This window comes from Eptatretus burgeri, chromosome 3, assembly GCF_056783735.1.
Source record: "Eptatretus burgeri isolate ZD-2024b chromosome 3, Ebu_testis_v1, whole genome shotgun sequence".
NCBI classification, from domain to species: Eukaryota; Metazoa; Chordata; class Myxini; order Myxiniformes; family Myxinidae; genus Eptatretus; species Eptatretus burgeri.
Window position 1 is genome coordinate 88923181 of NC_140963.1, and position 14003 is coordinate 88937183.

Here is a 14003-nt window from a genome sequence, read left to right on the forward strand (position 1 = left end):
GCAGAAAAGCACTGAATGTAATACAGAAAATCAAATGCAAGCTGTTGTATATGTGTATTGCACCGTAATATATGTGACTGTAGGTGCACGTGTAGCGCGTGGAAATAAATATGACTGACTGCTGTGCTGATATCGCATGGTATTATACAAAGTAAAAGTTTATCAACCACCTCGTGCACTATTTCTGTTGAAGGACTGACCAGGAATTGTACTTGCGAGTGAGGTATAAAGAGTACTTTGTATCAACAAAGCAACATGATCACATTAATAAATGTTACATGATGCTGGACACTTGCCATTCGTTATTTGCGGGGTGACAGTGGATTCTAACAAATAAATATTATCACTAATTTAAAGCAAATATTAATATTTCTTACTAATAAAGAACAGCATATATATCTGGACAACAGCCTGGACAACAGCCTTTCAATCTGGACAACAGCCTTCAAAAAATCAATTAAGTACCAGCCAAATAAGCAAATTAATACCACTGATGAAAAGGTAATATGACACTAATTGAGATGAATTACCCTTGTGCACCTTTGGAGAAGAAGGTTGTCTTCAGAATAAGCAGGTTAGATAGATAAAGACAACTAATATTCTTAACATCCTATCTCTGCACATCAATAATTTATATCACATACATACAAATGAGTTTATTAACATTGGGATCAGTTAACATTAACATTGGGCATTATGGTTTGGGTTTGGGTTTGAGACTTCCATTTGATTTTTTTTTGACAAATTAAATAAAATCTTATGAATCAAACTTGTTGTTGATGCCTATGAGCACTGACACTGTTACAGCAATTTTTTGAACCATCTTTTTGGCTTTGATACGTCGCAGAAATTTCACGCCACCTGGTTGTTCTCAAACGTTCTGAGTACTGCTCCCACATCAACATGGTGCACATTTGAATCCCATTCATGATTTGCTTATCATTATATAAGTATGATTTGTCCTTTGTGTAATCGATTAGCCACATACAATTTATTCTGCGAATCTCAGTTTAACAGTAAAGATGTCTCTGGAGATCTTAAGCTGTTTCACACTATCACATAGGTAGGTCACCTTCAAAACCGTGATGCTGTTGAAAATGATAAAATGCTGTGTTACCTTTACCTGATAGGTAGGTTGCCTTCAAAACCATGCTGCTGGTCAAAATGCTGTGTTACCTTTACCTGATAGAAAGGTCACCTTCAAAACCATGCTGCTGTTCAAAATGGTAATATGCTGTGTTACCTTTACCTTATAGAAAGGTCACCTTCAAAGCCATGCTGCTGTTGAAAATGATAAAACGCTGTGTTACCTTCACCTGATAGGAAGGTTGCCTTCAAAACCATGCTGCTGTTGAAAATGGTAAAATGCTGTGTTACCTTTACCTATACCAATATAATCCAGTTTGCCATCCACCTGATGGTTGTATTACATGAAAAAGATATTTTGGAGAACAAGGCATTTCAGGAGTTGTTATGAATGCATTGATAATGTGAGTAACTAACAGCTCAGTTAAACCACAAGGAAATGTCTATATTGTCCCTTGAATCTTGTTTTGAATGCAGTGTACAAATGGATGTGCTCAAGCCAGGAGATTAGATAAAACGTTGACCCTGAAGAAACTCCGTTTGAAACGAGCTTTGCACATGTCACCTCAACCATGCAGAGAAAATGAGCTCTGATGGATTTACTGAATCAACTTTATTGTCCAACCTCACTTGTATAACTATGATATTCTCCCTTCAGCCTAAGCACATAACATGAAAAGCAAGCTTTTTCTCAAATGAATAGCATGCCCTGGATAGATGTTTTACTCCAAAGAAAGATGAGGGAAACAAAGCTCCATCGTGTCCAGGGTGGTTGAAGCAAGCATTAACAGCAATTTAGCAGAAAAGGGTTAAGCTTCTCCAGCAGTCCCTCCTGTCATTCCCTCTCCATTATACCTCCCGCCTTCTGTGCTTGCGACGCCTTGATGAATAGCACGCTGCTCGTGGTAAGTTTTATTGCCACCTGCAGTCTTCCAAGTCTCTCCAGATTGATGACGACGGAGGAGACGAATGTTCGCCGAGAGGAGGCGAAGGGTATTAAGATGCTGATGAGGAAAGGTTGCTCGTTCTTCAGGAACCATTTGTCATAGAGGCCCAAAAGTCACAGCGGACTTTAATTGAAAGTGAGAGAGCTTCAGCTCTTGTTCCTAGTTTCCTGCATGCCATCCCAGACTCCCCCCTCAAGTTCCACCTGCCTCGGTGACCAATATCGGTCGAAAATGCAGCTGCCTTTTGTGGCCACGAACACCTACACTCACAGCAAATTGATTTGGAGACTTCTTCTGAAACCATTAAGACAATCCATTTAGTGGCCTCGCATGCCTTCCAAGGATGGGCCTGGGTATGATTTGTCTCCCGTGTGCTTTTATGAATCTCCGTTTTAGTTATAAAGCAGACTGCAATCGTCGAGACAGCAGGTAATGTAAGTGGCTCAGTCAGAGTACCTTAGGTTCTTAACCAGCAGACATACACTCCCTCGCCACATGCAACTTAACACTAATTATTTTTATTTTCGTGCATGTTTCTGGCTAGTTATCTTTAGGGTTTTGGCGTTGATTTTGCAACAGCTAAAAATTTTCATTTTCTCTTGGAAGGAAATCATGGTTTGAGATGGCCCAAGGTAAAACAGCACTATCAATAATCTTACACCGTTATTGAAAGAAGATTCAATCATCCAGATGCTTAGCGTTTCATGTACACATCCATGATTGCAAACTGTGTTGTATCCTGCTGGAGAGATTTCATAAAGAGCTTAAACTCATTTTCCAGTCAAAAAGGACAACCACAACTTGGGAAAGTGGGACAGAAGAATGCATACAGTCCCAATGGGAACACGAAGTGTCAAAACGCAAGACTCGCGCTGCCAGTCTTACAGGATGCTCCACATTTATTGACCCGGAATGAATCTGACATATTGAAGGGAGAAGGAATGTTGTATGTTAACAGTGTTTAGTTTTATGACTCGATGTGGCAAATCGGTCACATCAACCCAATATGATGTCCATTGTAGAGAAAGTCAAAGGATTTCTTGTTATTGTAGAAGACACTGACAACAACACAGTTTTGTCTTTTTGAATCATAAAAAAACCTCCAACATCATGTAGAACGTTCTGATGGTATTGTGGAACATCTTCATATTGCATAATCAAGTCAGGGTTGAAATTGTTCTGTTTATCCGTGAACAGTTAGCCTGTCTGCTCGTGCAGAGACAGGGTTTTGCACCCGTGTGTGTGTGTGTCTTAAGGGTGCAGCAACTGATTTCACAAGCATCAGTTTATGACGGTTTTTATTTTTTGTCTGTCTGTCCAGGCAACAACCTTTTTATCATTTAAGCTTTTGTCAAAAAAATTTCAACGAACCTTTATGATGAGAATATGGAGAACGCTAATTAATAAATTTTACTTTTCGCTAAGTTTAGTTAAAGTACAAAACAGACGTGTTTGGGCTTTGCTTTTTGGGATGCTTTCGAGCTTCTTGTTGTTTTCTATGGTTATGTGAGGCTCAGCGGAGAGCTTGCTCATGATAACCACATGTCAGACGAGGAAAGTACAAGACAGTGAGAAAATCAACATGGTGTATGGGATTGAACCTTTGATCTGAAATCGTGAGCTCTGCAATGGGAATGCCAAATACATGGAGCATTTAAGTTATCGAAACTACAAACAATAGTCTGAGATGCTGACATTTATTTATGCTGAAATTTATAGGTATATGTAATTTGTAAACAAAAATATTTCCCGACTAATATATGCAGTACTCAGATTTTTTTATGTTGATTTTCCCATAATCTCTGATTCTTCCCTCCGGGTCTTCAAGACATATGTTCACCACCATCTCAGATAATCCCCCATCCAAAACTATGATCTTTATTTATGGTTTTTTTTACTCAGTAACCTTCCCCAAACCCACCTCTTTCCAAGTTTATCGTTTTTACTTCCCGAAAGATTGTGGCTGTATCCATTTTGTCCATCCCTGTGTCCTTCCCTGGCCTTCATTCTTCCCCAAATCCCTTATTTTTCCAATTTCCCTCTATTTTGTCCCTCCACCCTGCTGTTGATTTCCCCCTTTCCTTTTACTGTTTATTTTGTTCTGTTACATCCTGATCCGTTCTATGTTGTAGATCCTCCACAAGCTTCGAGATTGTATCCAAAAAAGATCTCCTTGTGTCCTTATCTTCCGACCAACATCAATCTTCTCCGATCTATATTCCAATATAGTTTGGTTTAATGTTTATCGCCCATGTGTCACAATTTTAAACCGGTCTTCACGAAACTTCACCACATGGTGGAGGTCAATAGATCAACATAGGCCAAAGTTCAACAACTTATGTGAGATTTCTAAAATTCTCAATTTTCATCTGATTGACTTGACCTTTGAAGAGGATTTATATTTCATGCCACTGAATTTAATCAGCCAATTATTTTTGAGTTCAACATCAACCAAAAGGTCAACATAGGCCCAAGGTCCACAACTAAGGTGGTATTTCGAAAATCCTCAATTTTCATCAACCACACAACACCCCTTGATGAGACCCCCACCAACAGCACTCAGTACACATGCACACAATCACCCGTCAATGCTCAAGCTACCTAAAAGTCCTGCCAACATCCCTATACTCCTCGATCTCCATAACTTCCAGGTACCTATCTAATTCAAATTTAAACTTATCCACTGTTTCTGCTGCCACTACCTTCCCAAGGAGGCCATTCCTGCATTAACTACTCTTTGAGTAAAAGTCCCCTGCCTCACTACCGTCTTAACTCTCTTCTTTACTCTCAGGCTAGGGCACCTGGACCTATCATTGTCTACTCTTTTGAATAATTCATCTGCACTTATTTTGTCTCGACCTTTCATTACCTTAAACATCTCTATCATATCTCCTCGTAACCACCTCCTTTCTAATGAAAAAGCCCCGTCTCCTTTAGCCACTCCTCATAGCTAAATCTAGCTAGGCCTGGAATCAATCTAGTAGCCCTGCGCTCAACCCTCCCTATGGCATCTGTGTCCTTCCTGAGTTGTGGTGACCAAAATTGCACACAATATTCTAGATGTGGCCCTCACAAAATTCCTGAACAATGTTAACACCACCTCTTGATTTTAAATAAACCCCTGCCAAATACAGCCTTAAACCCTATTTGCTTTACCTATAGCTGTCTGGCATTATGCTGCCTGCTTACCTCCCATATCTCTTACCACCCCCAGATCGTTCTCCTGTGTGACATGCTACAAAATTACCCCATGCATCCTGTAATCTCTAGTTTCATTTTTCTTTCCCATCCCCAACACCTTACACTTGCTCAGGTTAAATAGCATCTCCAAATCTTTTGCCCAATCTATGCAAGTGTCAATACTTTCCTGAATCTGATCACCACCCCCTCTGCTATCCACCTTACCTCCAAGCTTTGTGTCATCTGCAAATTTGGAAAGCCTACTCTTCACCTCATTATCCAAATTGTTGATGTAATTAATGATTAGTAATGGTCTGAGTACTGATCCTCAAGGTACCCCACTACTTACATCCTCCCAGCAAGACATCCTCCGACTCACAGCCATTCTTTGCTTCCTATCACTAAGCCAGTTTGCAATCCAATTAGCTACCTGACCAGCCACTCCACAAGCCCTCACCTTGGCGAACAACCTCCGATGTGGTACCTTATCAAATGCCTTCTTAAAGTTTCGATATACTATGTCCACTGCCTTTCCCTCATCCACCCAATCAGACACTGCTTTGTAAAACTCTAAAAGATTTGTTCGACAGGAACTACCTTTGGTAAACCCATGCTGACTACCTTTAATTAGTTTGTATGTATTTAAATAGTTCCTCAATTTATGTCTCCATCACCTTCCCCACAACTGAAGTCAAACTAACAGGTATATAACTTCCCAACTCTTTCCTGGATCCTTTCTTTAACAATGGTGTTACATTTGCTACTCTCCAATCCTCCGGTACCTGTCCTGACTCGAGTGAGCTATTGAAAATATTCATTAATATCTCGCTTACCTGCTCAGCTACCTCCCTCAATACTCTCGGTTGCATATTATCTGGCCTTATCTACTCTTAGATTTCCTAACTGTTCCTTTACTTCCTCCACTCCAACCTGGATCTTCTGTAAAAGCCCTTCCTCACCTCCCCGATAGATACTCTCAGCTATTGGCAATTCTCCTGACTGTTCTTGTGTAAAAGTTGAAGCAGACTGTTCTTGTGTAAAAGTTGAAGCAAAATACCTCTTTAATAAGCCTGCCATCTCACTTTCATCACGAACCACTCTCCCGGTGCCATTCCTCAATGGGCCCAAACTGGTCCCAACCTATCTTTTCCCTAACATACTTAAAGGATGCCTTGCTATTATCTAAACTAATAAAATACAATGTGCATCAGTGTGTCATTGTATGTCAGTGTGTCATTGTGTGTGTGTGTGTGTGTGTGTGTGTGTGTGTGTGTGTGTGTGTGTGTGTGTGTGTGTGTGTGTGTGTGTGTGTGTGTGTGTGTGTGTGTGTGTGTGTGTGTGTGTCCTCCATAACTCCAAAACCATGAAACCTAGCTGCCTGAAACTTTGCATGCATGCGAAGAAAACTCCAAGGAAGTGTAAGAGTGAAAATTGTGTGTTTGGGTTAATTAAAACACCCCTTTTGAAGATAATTAATGGCCTTATTTAATTATATCCTTCATCAGGTGATCCTCAGCCACCTTGCTCTCTGGGGTCTTAAGCCCCCATGTTTTTTGACCTGCTCAACCTTACCTTGACTTGGAACAGGCTGCAACGATTTCTTAACGAGAAAGTATATTTTTCACTTTCCTCACTCATATTGAATGCCTGTTCATCAAAGCTATGAATCGTTGTATAAATCACTTTTGTAAGTACTGCATATTTTCAAATTAGGAGCTTGGAGCGATTTCATGCATTATATGATATGATTTTCCACGATCTACTCTCACAAACTAAAGTATGTCATCGAAATATTATTTTGCTTTTTAGGATCGGATATCGTCCGAACTAAATAAGTATCAAGTATCTTAATAAATAAGTATCTAAACTAAATAAGTATCAAAATCTGTTGTGAAATCTAATAATTTAAAGAAATAATGAGTCTTATAATTAAGCTGATATACCTATTTACTTTAAGCAAGCAAGGCTAAAGTTGCAACCTTGCTTGCTTAAAGTAAATAGGTATATCAGCTTAATTATAAGACTCGTTATTCCCTCCTCCATACATACACAAGAAGACGTGAAATTTCTAAATCATGAAACTTAACTTTTTCTGATGTTTGGAGAATGATATTGAGTAAACAAAAAATTGATGAACATAACAAAATTAACCAGATTCATTGAGCTCAATGATTTAATGCATTCAATGCTGGACCTCACACCATCACCCAGAGAGAATGCCTATCCATAACAACTGCCAGATCTGTGTCAATATTTTCAGAGGTTTTGTGATGTGCTCTACAGGGAATCAAAGCAAATCTGGGAAAAAAAACAGGACGTTAAAAAAAAAAGTTTTAACGTTTGCACGGACCTCCAATCGATGTACCACATGACACCTGCACAGCTGAGCAGGCAAAATGGCGTTTTTTTTGCAATGTTTATTTCATGGGCGATTGAACTTTGCGATGTCTCCAGGGTTGTTCTGCATTAAGCTGCAACTCTTTTGTGGACGAAGTAATTTAATTCATTAACTGCTGCGTGTGTGGTGAAGACGGTCTTTAAAGTTAAAGGTATCCTTTATGGTATGCAGCGACAACATGGCCAACCGTTCCATATTAACCATTTAAATGGAGTGCTTGCATAAGTGCTTAAGCCTCATGTCAGATCATGTCGCTTAAGTCAGATTGAGACGAAATGGCCTTTCAATATGTTCTAGTATCGTAATGGTGGATCTCCATTGAAGTTGTGCACCTGATATGTAATTAGTGTCCTTGACGTACTTTTTTGGATTGTCACATAATTAACGGAAAACACCTTTGTGATCATAAATTGAATAATTTTCCTCCAAATTTAATGTTGAGTTTTGTGAAAAGATTGTAGATGGGGACACATTTTCTTAATTTACACTCCATCCCTAAATGGTCAAGGTGAAGGTCATATGGTGGTCCGAAAAAAATTTGGCAATCATCGAATCACAGGCCAAGGGTAAGTCGCAGGAGATCACTTTGTCAAGTCAGGTGAGGTATGGGAGCATGCATTGGAGCAGCGTGTCGCTGCATCGACTTTCTGTCGGTACTCCAGGGGCCTCCGTCTTGCAATTCCCCAGGCAGATTCCTGGCCCATCTCCATCTCCCTGAGATGTCTATCAACCTGCTGCAACCACGAGGCACGTGGTTGGCCCATTGGCCTCCACCACTCACGAGGCTCCCTCGCTGAGAGAATCTGGTGAGCAGGATCAGCATCAGGAAAACGAGCCACATGTCCATACAGCCGCAGCTGATGCTCACAGACTATGCAGGAAACAAATCTCATATGAGTCTCTCTCAGCAACCGCTCGTTGGACACAAAGTCCGGCCAGCGATAGCCAAAGATTCTCTGAAGAGACCTGGTAGCAAAGGAATTAAGTCTCTGTGTGAGATCCCTGGTCAGAGTACAAGTCTCACATCTGTTGAGCAAGACTGGAAGCACTAAGAACCTAAAGACTCAGACTTTCGTCCTCCTGCACAGGTAATGACAGTGCCACACCCCATGATCCAGTGAATCCATGACTCCCCAGGCCCGACCAGAGACGTCTGTTGACGTCTGGCTCACAGTCAGTGGAGACATGAATATCACTGCCAAGGCAAGTGGATGTCTCTGTGACCTCAACATCCTCACCACAAACAGGAACAGACACGACAGCAGCATCCAAGATGTTACTGAAAGCCTGAATCTAAATTTTGCCCCAGGAAACCCATAATCCCAGTGGCTCCGACTCCTCATTCAGCAACTCGAGGGCCCCCCCAAAAGGATATCCAGTTTCTCTGCAAAGATTACTGCATCATCTGTGAAATCATGGTCAGAGGTCTTGGCATTCCCAAACGATGCACCGCAGCTTGATCTCTCTGACATGCTCCCCAGAATCCAGTCCATACAAGTGCTGAAAAGTATGGGGGCCAGTCCACACCCCTGATGAACTCCAGTAAAAACTGGAAATAAGTCAGAGATGGTACCACCACTCGCATTACCAGAGTGGAGTTCAGAAACACACACACACACACACACACACACACACAAGCCCCCCCCCCCCCCCGTGTGGAAAAGCCAAGGATACAATTGGACGTTTAGTGGGCAAACGAGTGCCATTTTCAGACGAACATTCACTTTAGTCGCGGGACTGGCTGCACGGACCATGATTTACGATTCAACACAGCATGGAGGTGGCGGGTTGGGATTGGGGATTTTTAGTGGGAGCAGTTTCTACAACAGACAGCGAGACGCTCCAACAAAGGCAGTTTTGCATTATACGACACCGAGAGTACTAACAGCGTTTCCTCTCCTCGTATCTCACTGGCTTTACATTTAAATAGTGCAATAAGGATGGAACCATCTCCAAGACTTTTAATAAAGTTATTACCCGGTTGCCCAAGGCGAGCAATAAAGTGACAGATATCCTTTCCAGTTAATCTAATGAATGCTAATAAAGGCCCATTTTATGCAGGCGAACAACACGAATGGGGATGGAAAGTTCAGAAGTAAAAATGCAGCGAATGTGTTGATAAAATGTGAAGGTGTTCCCGTGTGAAGGTGACACCGCATCAACGTTGGAACATCGTTTATTCTTGGTGGTACCTCACTCAGACTCGCAAGTATCAAGCGAGCAGAAACAATCAATGTGGACATTCCTGTTCCATTCACAACAGGAGGCGATGAATGCATCTGATCGCTCGGACTACGATGCCCAATGCCCCCTTCCGTGCCACATCAATTTGCGACCCCTCGCCCGTTCCCTCTGAGCATGTTGCAGGATGTTGCAAGCGAGTAAAGGATGTGTTCATTCACACCTGTCTGGATGCTAACTCACCTCGCATGCACCTGTATACATTTAAGGATGATTAAGTTTGAAGTCACAGCATCCAGAGTGGACGAGGATGAGAGAAAGCGGCGCACCACGAATTGTGTGCTCTCCGCCGCAATAAAAGAACTCTTTTTCTCCTAATGAAGACAAAACGTAGTGGCGCTTGGATCATTACATTTTAATTAGGGATGTAAATCAAAGCCTTTGACTGACTCCTTCTGTTTGTTTGTGTTCTCTCTGCGAACATCAGCGGATGAAATTCTACGGAGCGGCGCGTTGGACGAATTGAAAACGCGCCTTTATCAGCGAGCTCGTAGAGTGTTCAAGGCGAGACCACTCGAGATTTGGGTTCCTTTCAGCACAACCCCACACGCTCTGTCTCAACCAGCTTCATTTAACCATTGGTCCTACAGGCCGCATTCTTTCGGACGAGTCTGCCGAGTCGATAAACTTCCCATTTTGGTGTCAACACGTCAGTCTCTCTACTTGTGAATGGAAGTGGCACACCATGGCAGGTCCATTCGGATCGTTTGTTTCATTCATCCATCAATGGGTCCATTTTCATTGTGTTCTCACCCGTTACTCATCACATCCCTTTGGATGTTTCCATTCACTCACTGCAGGGTCCATTCGGATCGTGTCCGCATTCATCATGGGGTCCATTCGGGTCGTGTTTTCATTCATCCATCAATGGCTCAGTTGGGTCGCATTTGCCTTCATTATTGGGTTCATTTAAATAATGTTTTCATTCCTTCATCAATACGTCCATTCGAATGATGTTTCCATTTCTTACAGGTTGTTTCAACGCAGCACAGTGTGAATGCAATGGAAGCATTTATCAACTGAAAGTCGATAAAGGAACTGCTAACCACCATGCGAAGCAAAGTGAATCTGACATTTCAGGCGTTGGCCTTTCTTCAAAACAACAACACCAAAAGCTGAAACATCAGCACTGGTTTGCTTCCCACGACAAATAGTACACTTTTCTCAACCTACAGTATGGTGGACAGAAACATTCACTCTAAGTGTCCACCAACACGGACGAGCCTTGCAGTTTTGTATTCATTTTTATGGAACTACCTCGAAGTGCTTTATAAAGATGTGCAAATGCTGTAGGTATTTGAAGCCTGGTGTTGGCTTAACGGTAAAGGTGGCTGGCTTAAAGGGTTCGGGTTCTTGAGTTCGAGCCCGTCGTACCGTTAAATAACGCCAGGTTGGTTGGCTCAGCCTATCATGCTCCTGAAGTTGGCAAAATGAGTACCAACTAACTGGAAACAGGGGGCACTGCGTCAGTGGCACAGCCATGCTCCTTGCAAGGATGCAACCAGCAACTGCAGGTTTTTTTTTATACAAAATAATAATAGGTCTTTACACGTTGTACTTCAGGGTGTATTAAAAGTCGCACATTGAAACGTTCATTAAATGGGATAATTAAGAAGTTACAAAATTACAGCCTTACACATGAGATTGTTTGAAATAAATTGGTGAATCATCTATTTAAATACCAAGGTGGTTATTAAATGTGGAAACAAAATGTATCATCAGAAGATGGAAGTACCCCGATAAAGTATGGAATCTATATGCAGTACCATCTCAATGTCACGCTTTTTGTTGCGAATATTCTGGATCAATGAAATCGGCAACAAGCGAAACCCAGCGACGACAGGTGGCTGGCTCAAACTCATGTATTAACTTGTGACATTTGACCATTTTTACACAAGCATCAGGCCATTGTTTTGAAAAGAAAATAACAAAAAAAAAACACACACACACCAAGTGAGTGCTGCCATCATTGACCTATTAAGCTCAGAACCTCTCTAGATATTCCGTCAGTCCACTGTCGCTATTACTGCTACACCCAAGCAGTCATCAAGATGGTACACAGGGAGTCAGTCAACTGTCGAGATCCTCTCTGAAGGGACAGTTGGAGTGACAGGATAAGTCACGTGAAAGAGTCCAATAGAAATGTCAGTTTAAAGATGGATCTGTAAACAGAGGTTTAAAAACAAACAGCATGCATAAAAAACATTATGCAAACGAATGAACAAAAAGATATGGAAAATATTTTTTAAATAATAAACGTTGATAAACGTACGTATATTAAAATATCACATTGTTATCGAACTATTTTGGGACAACATCTTATATATTATTTCCGAGTTTGTGGTTTCGTGTCACGCTATCTTCGACTTTGTTCTGTGCTCGAGAAACGTGATATTCGGCTTACATTATCTCAAAGACCATATGAGGTGCATGGTACAAAAAAAGTAAATAAAATGGTTCTGAAACAGTGAAATCGTATTCCACTTACTGCATTAAAGTAAAATTACTACTGATACTCTGCATCAGTTCCTTTCTCAAACACACCTACCCCAACATGTCGCGCAGAGCGCGGGTTATGCTAGTTATTATTCAAATGAATCCTCCTCACCTACATGTGCATCATGCGCACCAGGTAGTCACATAATTTTTTATAAAGATGTGCACCAGGTATTCAAATATTCCTTATAAAGGTGTGTCATAAATATTCTCACACACACACACACACACACACACACACACACACACACACACACACACACACACACACACACACACACACACACACACACACACACACACACACACTAATGCCAGATGGCCCTTTTGGAGAGAGATATTAAGAGTAAGATTTGGCTGGATTGAAAGACATACTTCAAGTGTTTGACCAGCTTGTGATTTTGACAAAGTCTGAAGAGAAGGAAGAGGCTGCAGCCTGCCTGTCTGAAGGATGAGGGATGTCATGACAGTGGGCAGAGTCATCAGCAAATGGATAAAGAGGATTTTACAGAGAGTCAGAGAGATCATTTATGAATAGGACTGGACCCAGAACACTGCCTTGGTCCATTCCAGTCTTGACAGGGAGAGGATATGAAAGGATTCCGTTAAGTGCCATACGTTGGCCACAAGAGTTGTGGAAGTCAGTAAGCCATGTGTGGAGTTAGCCTTGGATGCCATAGGCAGAGAGTTTGGAAAGCAAGGCAGGATGTCGGACTGTATCGAAAGTTCGAGATATGTCTAGAGAGATGGCTCTGTTCTCATGTCTGGCATTCGTTGTTTGGTGACTTCTCTCCATCCATTATTTGGTGAGTGGAAGGAGTATGTCCAAGGTAGAGTGGACTGAGGTTGTTGAAGAAAAGGAAGGATTTCATATCAACTGAAAAGATGGATTCCATAACCTTGCTGATGATTGGAAGTAAGCTGATAGGTGTGTAGTTAAGGGGATCAGTTTTTGCACCTTCTTATGGAATGGAGATTTCCAAGCAGATGGTATATGACCTATATTGTGCAAGTGCAAGAGCAGCAGAGCAGGATTTTAGGACAAGTGAGCTGATGTCGTCTGGTGCAGTTGCAGAGTCAGAGTCGAGCGTTGACAGAAACTTCTCAGGTGCAAACGCCAGAGTCCAGGAGCAATTGGGTATGACTGGGCAGTGTGGGTACAGAGAGCGAGGGGTCGGGATGCAATATTTGGAAGCAAACACAGAATTGAGGCATTCGGCCTTCTCACGATCAGATTTGGCAATGGTACCATTTGAATTGAGGGAAGGGGTGGAAGGGGAGCATAGTCCAGTTTCGACAGACTTGACAAGTTTAGAGACAGACCACCAGGTTTTTAAAGAGGGAGATAAGTTTGAAAGTTAAATTTTGAGGTTTGGCATATGTTGTTTTCTAGCTCTGCTGAGAGTAGACACACACTTGTTGCAGCCTTTTTGGAATGCACTGAGATTGCCTTCCTGTGGAAGAATTTCCAGGCTGAGTTAGCATCAGGGGCAGGAGATATGGGAGACCAGTCCTGAAGAGAGATGGTTGCTTGCAGTACCTGTCAATCTGTTTGAGTGAACTGCCAGACTCACCAGCATTGAGGCAGCTCTCTGAGAATAGACAGAGAGATATTCACTCTCACAAGCATATGATTTGATTAACCAATTGGAGTA